A 9,684-nucleotide genomic window follows, 5' to 3' on the forward strand; every position below is an offset into this window, starting at 1 on the left:
TTCCTTCACCTATCCCTCACAGGAAGACATACATGGAAAAAACTATCACAGATGCAGAAAGATGATATTCATAACCCTCACAGGAAGACATACAAAGAAAAAACTATCACAGATGCTGAAAGATGATATTCATAACCCTCACAGGAAGACATACAAAGAAAAAACTATCACAGATGCAGAAAGATGATATTCATAACAAATAAATCAAAAGATAACACCAGACATAATTCAGTATCACATGTATAGTTTCATGAGCAAGGCATTAACAATTTTACAATTGTGTGCAAACCGGAAACTGTTCAAACAAAAGATATCAAGTCCATCACTGACTTGTACATAATTACTCATGAAAAAAAATCGGAGACACAAAATATACAGAGAGCAAAATTCAGTCTCATGCAATGTGCATAAGCTGCCATGAAAATAGAAAGCAAATGATGTTTGTATGAACACATGCTTTAACTTGCGTGTGTGAGTATGTGTATGTGAGGGTATATATGTATGTGTGTGTGTGTGTGTGTGTTTTGACATACATGCATGTGTTTGTGTATTTACATGTGTATGCACATGTGAGTGGATGTACTGGTTGTTGGATGTGAATGTATATAGAAGATACTACACTGGCACAAGTTTGCTAGAGATTCAGTTCCAATCAAATACAACTCCATTATATAATGTTATGCTGACGGCATCCATACCATATCACAGAATACATGTTCACCTCCAAAGAAATGCACACACACACATGCACACACAAACATACTCTCTCTCTCTTATATACACATAATCTAAAATCACCTGGATCACAATCCCTCCTCAGAAGGGACGGCATCAGGTTATGGTCCAGGAAAATTGGGTCCAGCATAGTTTGTGTAGCGTCCTTGCATACTGTATCCTCGTAAATGTCTGCAGAAGTTGCACACAGTCTCTCGTAGCATAACAACCAAAGCCAGAGCTAGGAAGCAAATGGAATAAAGGGTGAATATGATGAAATAGAGCAGTGAACTTATGGCCATAGTCACTTGTTCAGCCCTCTGTTCAAACAGTACAGTCAGAAAGTGACAAAGCAAAACATCACTGCACTTTTACGCTATCTGGCTTTGAAATAGGCTGAGAAAAACAACAAGAAAACAAAGAAACAAAAAAACACATACAAAAAACAAAACAAAACCAACAACAAAAAACCCAGTTGCCAGGAATAAGAGCTAATTGTCTGACGTCACCTTTTTGTTATGTTTCTGAAGGCGCTGCAGCTGTTGCAGGTGTAACGCTGTTGTTGAACTTGCTGCTGTTAGTGCATCTGCTGCTGCTGTTCTTGTTTCTGTTTTGGCTGCAGCATCCTTTTTTTTTTTTTTTTTTTTTTTTTTTAATGTGTTACTGTTTACTTTGCACTATATAGTTCCCTTTTTCTTCAGGTTATGAAGGTGTAAACAAATTCAGTAAACTTGGCTGATCACTTGATCTTTATTTCATCTATGTGAGGCTGTGATTCTTAATAAATTCAATTGTGTCCTTTGCAATTAACAGGAAGTAAAACACGACATTTGTCTTGATTATATTACATGGGTATGAATGTTTCAATGGATATACTCATGCTTTGGTAAGTCAGTTATATATGTCTTTTGTTCTGCTGCATTATAGTTTATCTGCAAAACACAAATGGAACACAGCATGCAGATGAAAAGCTGGTCATCAGTTGCTGAATGATAAATCACAGCAGTCAGGGTCCAGTCAAGTCTGAAGTTTTCTGGATATTGTCCATCAGAATGCCTGCATCAAGGTTCATCAGGTACCAGGAACTTGAAACACCTGGAACATGTTGTCACACAAATGTTCATGCAGCTGACAGCAGATGAAAGATTTATGTTGTCCTCCTGTAAAATTATCAGAAACCTTGTTTGTGCTCATACACTTACAAATCCCAAACTCTTAGCTACACAAATGAAACATATTGAGAAGTTGTATTGATGTGCACGCGCGCACACGTGCATGCATGCATGCGTGCGTGCGTGCATGTGTGTGTGTGACTGTGTGGTTTATGAGCAAACAAATGCACACAGCTTGTACAACAATGCAAAACATGAAATGCCATTGCTTACATGAAACATGTGACAAAGAAAATTCCAGGTGAAAGAGTGCGCGATGATGTAGCACCGGACTGATCGTGAGTCGTTCAAAAATGAGTGAGAGAAAGGGAGAGAGAGAGAGAGAGAGAGAGAGAGAGGTGGGGATAGGCACGGAAAGAAGGAGTCAAAGACGAAATACATCTATGAGTACACCGTGGAATGCATGATAACTACCAAGTGTATTCGTCTACTGCAGTGTAAATGTTGGCAAAGACAAAATTTGTAAACACAGCCGCGTGGAAACTTACCACCGCGATGATCATGTAACTCGCTGGTTTGGCGAAGGTTTCTGATATAAACTATGCGAAACTTTCGTCGGAATTACTGGTCGCTGACGTAGTTAATATACTCTTTTCTTAATGAACTCGAAGAAAAACAACTTCCCCCTTGTCCCGCTTGTTGTCATCAGTCACAACTTGTCTACCTGTTTTGGATTCGCTCCTTGTGTCAGTCTCACCTTTGATCTGAACCTGATCGGGTTTTTCCTCAACCTTGACCTTGCATGTACTTCCTTCCCCAACCCCTCGTCACAACGCACCCTGAGCAGAGTTTCGTCTAACGTTGCAGGCGCAATGTTTGGGGCAGGGCTGCCTGACCTGGCTGCAGAGTTCAAGGCAATGTTAGTAATGTTTGTGTTTGCAAACATGACATGAAGGCTAGATCTGTACAGCGACTTTGTGTCTACGCAATACAGAAATGACGGTCTCGATCCTCCACACCGCTGTCAATGATGCTGCAAACGGTTTTAACTGCTTTCAAAGAGCTTAAGTGCCGTGCGTTTGAAAGTTTAGTACATGTAATATGAGACCCCCCCATCCCCCCACCACACACACACCATTTAAATCACTTTCTTTCAATAAGAGGTATTCAGATAACTATCCACTGAATACCATGTCGTTCTTTTTATTCAGTGCAATCACTATTTGCGAACAGGGAAACAAAGATTTGGAACACATCACATGTAAATAACATGCAACTTCTTCGGTCTCTACAAGAATATTGCACTCTTGTTGGCAACTTTGCATGCGATATTTTCAAACATAACCTTGAAAATATGAAAATCATCACCGCAGAAAGTTTGACATTAACATAACCAGTAACATTCAGTTTAGAGCCAGGGCGGGAATACCCCGGCACTAAGTCTCAGTCTTGTGTATAGATAGAAAACTGATGCATTCAAAACAAAACATATCATAGATATTGTATAATCACTGTACTGAGCAACACACACACACACACACACACACACACACACACACACACAGAGTCACTGGCACCGTATCACAGACACACTGACAGACAGACAGACACTGAAACACACACACACACACACACACACACACACACACACACACACACATGCGCTGCGCACAAACTCACAGACCGACTGTTCTCATAGTGAAACTGAAACTCATATGCGGGTAGCGAATATTATCAGTGTGCGTGGTTGCCCGGAGAGACTGACTGGCGTTATTACTACATACTTTGGGTTGGAAACCATATGCACAGAAACTATAAACATACAGGAATATATGATACAGCTGAGAGAGAGAGAGAGAGAGAGAGAGAGAGAGAGAAGACAAAATTCTTTATTTCGAGGATAATAGATAAACACTGGTGTGCTTTAAAATTATTATTATTATTATTATTATTATTATTATTATTATTATTATTATTATTTTTGTTGTTGTTCTTGTTGTTTATTTTTTGTTCTTTGTTTTGATATTTCTGTTTATTGACATATACAGAAGAAAGACAAACAAACAAACAAAAAGCAAATAAGTGAATAGAAAAAAAGACACACAGCCATACAATGTGGACCCGTTCAAAATGATCTGCACTAACAAGTAAGTCAATAATTAAATTCATAAATAATCAATAACTCCGGGGTATACCCGCACAGAATATGCTGGATTTCAGTTCAATTAGTTATCATCATTTCTTTCAAAATAGAGTGCCATCCTAATATCTCAGGAAATAACTGCTTATTCCGAACCTTCCTACAGGATTACTGTCCATTCTTATAATTATTAATGAGACTCATGTTTCAAAGATACCGGTGTATGGGAACCATTTCCTCTGGAATTCGAGGTTATTCATTTGAAGATAATTCATATATTTTTCAACCTTGTACTGTTCACTTAATTCTCTCTGAAACATTTGTATATTTAGTTTTCTTTTGTTTAGTCTGCACTTATATAGAACTAAATTCCCAAGTAGAATAATTAAGTCAAATACTTCATCTGTTGTAACGATCCTGTTTGTACCAAATAGAATCAGATCAATGTCAAACAATAATCTGTTAATATGTGTACGTTTTTGACTGAGAATATACTCTAGTTCTTCCCAAAAGGATCGAGCATAACGACAACTATATAGGTAGTGTTCAATTGCATCTTTCTCATTGTCACAGAAATTGCACTTAACATGCTTTTATTCACTGAGATTCTGGAACATATTTTTGTTTGAAACCATTTTAACTTTAATTCTTTTATTCTTTTAATTTTTTAAAAGTACCACTTCTCAGTCCGTCTGTATATCTAATTTTCGATTCCAGTTTACGAACGGTTTTACTTCAAATATGACTATGCCCTCAAGTAAAATGTTGTAGTAATTATGTTCTCGATCCTTTTCTCACACTGAGAAACAACTGTACTTCTTATGTAGAAGAGACACTGTTATTGTCAATTATCATAATGTTGTTTTTTTTCTTTTGTACTATATAACTGATTTTAGACAATTTATGTATTCACAAAAAAGAAAAGAAAAAAAAAAAGTGCATTGCTCCTGAATTTGTCTAACAATTCTCCATAAGTTAAGAACTCCCCATTGCTATTCACCAGATTTTTTTTCTTCACTAAAACAATATTGTTGTGCACCCATGTCCTTTTATTGACAACATTCGGATTACTCTTGAATTTATCATCATGAAATGTCGGTTCAGCTAATAATTCGTTACCATTTGTTAAATTGACCTTTTTGCAAAATTTTGTACATGCTGAAAAAACATCTTTCCAAAATGCGTTGAATTTGCTCTTCTTAAACAATTTCGGACCAAATTTATGGATATCATTTACTTCGGGGTTTAGAGGTCTGACGTGTGCTTTTTTACATCCAGTCCCCGCCCTGAATAGAGTCTACACTGCACAATACTGTGACAAAAATAAAACACGGTGTTACTTAGTTGAAATACTGACATAACAGAGGGGAAGATTAAACAGTTAATCAAACAACAACAACAAAAAAACACACACACACATACACACACACACGCGAGAGAGAGAGAGAGAGAGAGAGAGAGAGAGAGAGAACATGTTGGTTTTTCGGTCACAGCTCAGCAATTAGCTCTGTTTCTTCTAAAACTTTTAGTATTTAATGACAAGCACTGTACTGAGTGGGGGACGTCTCTGCCTTAATTGTGTCCTGGAGGGGTATGGATATGGAGCGGGACAAAAGGAGGAGTAGGGGGGTGGCTGATTCCGGATGTTTTTTCACTGGCGAGGCTTTGGAGTTGAATAAAAGCACTTATAAAATAGATATTCTTAGATCAGTGATTTTTTTTTTTTTTTGAAGCCCCGGCGCCTCAAGCGCCACCCTGGCCCACACCCTACTCTTCCAGCCTCCCAGCCCCCCCCCGTCCCCCCCTGACCCCCCACACCCCGCCTCCACTCTCACCCAATAATATTGTCCGTGCGTCTGGTTAATCCGTTTGCATGCGCTGGGATGGGGCTGGTTTGACTCGAGGCATACATAATTATACCGACTCCACGAGTAAATTTTTCATGCAAGGATTATACAACGCGAGTACAATTCTTCCAACGAATGACCGAGAATTTTACTCCCATGTAGGCAAAACACAGTTCAATCAAAACATGATGCAGCTGCGGGTTTTTTATTATTTTTTTGTTTTTATTTTATTTTTTTTTTAATCCAGAGTAAATTTCACGTCTGAGAATGGCCGGTAAACTCTCCTTCCAAGTCCGCTTCACTGACGCGAACACACACACACACACACACACACACACACAAACACACAGACAGACAGACAGCCAACACATACACACACTCACACACACACACACACACCACACACACACACACACACACACACACACACACACCAGCATGAACGCACATAATGTGCACACAGTTTTGTACAAAAACACGCATGCGCTCAGTGTAAACACACACGCGTGCATAATCATACCGGCCAGCGCACACTTGCCTGCATACACCAGAGAGAGAGAGAGAGAGAGAGAGAGAGAGAGCAGCCAGTTCACCGAGCGACACTACTACCGAAGCAAGTTCTTTCAAGCGAAGAGTGACAGGGAGTAGAATCATGGTCGTGTCAGTTACCGCTGAGGTGAGAAAGATGACAGGGGAGTGCGAGTGACGAGACGCTGGGATGGGGGCTATCATGACGTCAGGCTGAGCCTAAGTCAATGAGTGAGGCGGTCTGGCGCAAATGGGTTAACTCACTCAGTACGGCCAGTCCTCTCTTCTCCTCTACACAGACCCCTCGGATGTCCAGTGGGTGTCTGAATGACCCAACCTTTAGCTTCCGTCGTCAGAATTGTGGTATTCTTTGTCAACATTCACCTCTTTAGTATAAGAGCCTTCCGCTTGCAATATTTTGATGGTGGTAATTGGGGTGAAACGCTGTTAACGTCGTCTCTTTCGCCGTTCGTATGGAGAGAGTTAAATTGACCCATCCCCCCCGGACAATTTGTTTTAATTGTCAGAGGGAGGAGGAATTTTTGTTTTAATGTCCCATCACACATGTTGGGGATTGTAGACATTTTGTTTGAGTCTTGATTTTTTTACATTTGAGTAGCATCGTTTAGGAGAGGAGGGGGAGGGGGACATTTAGTCCGCAATGAATTAGATAACAGTCTGAAAATCAGAACTGGTCTGCGAATTGGACCAAAAGTGTGAGAGAGTCCACTGACGAGGCTTTAGAGCTGAATGAAAACACTTCTAAAAGTCTCTTTCTAGTTTATGATGACAATGGGCAATACACTTTCATACTTCCTGTATAATTCTTTGCTCCTCTTTTTGCTGCTGTGTCTGCTCGGTCTTATAAAAGGAATCGAGTATGGGGTAGCATCCAATAAAAATCAACATTTGCACTTTTCATAAAAAGGGAGTGTAATAAATACCCAATGTCAAACAATATGTCTTCTCTCTGATTATTCTCAAGAAGAACAAACTTTTAAAAACTGATTGAAAAACAACACACACAAAAAAGGATATTACTGATCATTACTGGTATCTGAACAGGATGGCCACCAACTCAGCTGTAAAAATTGAATGTCCTTTTCCTAAATAAAATGATTTTTTTTCCTGTTTTTAGGCTAGGAATCACAAAAACAGATGTAGCACTGCGGTTATCATCTAGAACCGAGCCATCAGTGTAAACTTATAAATGATTATCAAAATTTTCTTCTTATTGAATTCTGAAAGATGCTACTATTTTATGTGGACATTTTCCTTTTGTTGTGTCAGAAGCACAAATGTTGACGTTTGTTCTTGTTAACTCCCAGCGAGGAACAGGTAGCACGAAGAACCACATCATGTAAATCAGTGTCTGAGGAATTCAGAATATCTTAACACATAATAATTATGTTAGAATGGTTTGTAGATTTAAATTATTATGTGAATTTTTTGGAAAACCAGTATCAGGCGATGTTTAATTCGTCAAAATCTTCTACAAAAACTGTACATCTCACTATGTATTTAGCAGGCTTTGGAGGTCTTTGTATTCACAGGAATCTCCAAAGCCAGTTTCACAGCTTTACTTTGAAGTAAGTAGGATCCCAAGAAATTTCATTTTTGACTTGAAAAATAGTTTATGTCCTCCCCACAAAATCTTGGTAGTTTGTTGGGATTATAACCACGATTAAAGAGAATCAAGTGCGCTTTTTTCTACAGAAAAAAAGAAAACACTTTGAATTGTCAGTCCTTTATTAAGTTATGATTTAGACATGAGTGCACGTGACAATGCAGGGATTCAGCGTGTGGCAGCTGTAAAAGGTACAGAAAAAACGTAGGACACCTTAAGTTGTATCCATAGTGCTTTGTGTGTGTGTGTGTGTGTGTGTGTGTGTGTGTGTGTGTGTGTGTGTCTGTGTGCGTGTGTGTCTGTGTGTGTGTGTGTGTGTGTGTGTGTGTGTATGTGTGTGTGTGTGTGTCCGTACTGAACGCAAACGCTGTTAATGTAGACTCGTTCAGGCAACTCGTGCATTACGTGCTGCTTGTAGCTGATGGAGTATGCAATGCAAGTGTTGCAGTTTATAGTACGAGGTTCAGTTAAATGGCAGTTTTCTGATTTTTGTGAGCTACAGGTTTTTTGTTTGTTTTTTTTTTTTTTTTTTTTTTGTTGGTAGTTGTTGGTGGTAGGGCTCGTTTTGTTAGTCAGTGGAGCAAGAAACTTGGCCTGGTCATACTGCAGAGTTGGGAGGAATCCGAGAGGAGGGACGCTCAGTGATACTGAAATGCGTGAGACTGTCAACGCACAGATTGCTGCGGGGAAACAGGTAACACCTAGCTGGTATTTTGGCCGGAATTCATAGCCCGTAAAGATATTTATTCAGTGTTGTTATATAGTTAAATTTCTCTGTCGGTTTGCCGTATTTCAGCTGTAGGTATACTACTAACCGGGAGAAAAAAAATGTAGTTACCAGTCAGTCCCGTTTTACACATGTTACTTCGGTGACGCTTCACGATTTCTCACAATCGAGAGAAAACGTGGGAGGGGAACTATCACTATTTCTCGCAATCCCAGTGAGAGAAGTTGTGGGACTGCGGGATATCGTGGGCTTACTGCCCGCCTCAGCCACTGCCACCCATACACAAACACTGAACTTGTACTTTATCTGTTACGTTGCTGTGTGGTTGTCATTTGTTGTCTTGTTTACTGATTAAATTGTGAGTTTGACGAAGACGCGAGTGAGTTCGGAATGATATATGTGGATATGGTGTGTGGTTAGGCTGGGTGGTAGATTAAGCTTAGTGCAAGGCGGATTTTCTTTTTTCTTTTTTTTTTTTCTTCGCCAGGAAGACCAAAGGAGAAAAAGATCGTCAGGAAGACCGAAGAAGAAAAAAAAATCGTCACGAAGACCAAAGGAAAAAAAGATTGCCATGAAGACCAAAAGAGAAAAGGATCGCCAGGATGACCAAAGGAGAAAAAGATCGCCAGGATGACCAAAGGAGGGAAAAATCGTCAGGAAGACCAAAGGAGAAAAAGATAGGAAGAACAGAGGAGAAAAAGATCATCATGAAGACCAAAGGAGAAAAAAGATCGCCAGGAAGACCAAAAGAGAAAAAGATCACCAGGAAGACCAAAGGAGAAAAAAGATAGCCAGGAAGACCAGAGGAGAAAAAGATCACCAGGAAGACCAAAAGGATAAAAAAGATCGCTAGGAGGACCAGAGGAGAAAAAGATCACCAGCAAGACCGAAGGAGAAAAAGATCGCCAGGAAGACCAGAGGAGAAAAAGATCATCAGGAAGACCAAAGGAGAAAAAAGATAGCCAGGAAGACCAGAGGAGAAAAAGATC

General features: G+C 39.5%; 1 long non-coding RNA gene across 1 annotated transcript in view; it reads right to left on the minus strand.

Annotated features, from left to right (window-relative positions):
* The window catches only part of LOC143292064 (uncharacterized), a 4,140-nt gene extending 1,573 nt beyond the window's left edge, over nucleotides 1-2,567 (minus strand). The window contains exons 1-2 of the long non-coding RNA XR_013056614.1: nucleotides 2,375-2,567; nucleotides 10-1,809 (exon numbers count right to left, since the gene is read on the minus strand). This is a non-coding gene — a long non-coding RNA (uncharacterized LOC143292064). The remainder of the gene's footprint in view (nucleotides 1-9; nucleotides 1,810-2,374) is intronic.
* Nucleotides 2,568-9,684: the final 7,117 nt, after the last annotated feature.

This window comes from Babylonia areolata, chromosome 18 (genome assembly GCF_041734735.1).
Source record: "Babylonia areolata isolate BAREFJ2019XMU chromosome 18, ASM4173473v1, whole genome shotgun sequence".
NCBI classification, from domain to species: Eukaryota; Metazoa; Mollusca; class Gastropoda; order Neogastropoda; family Buccinidae; genus Babylonia; species Babylonia areolata.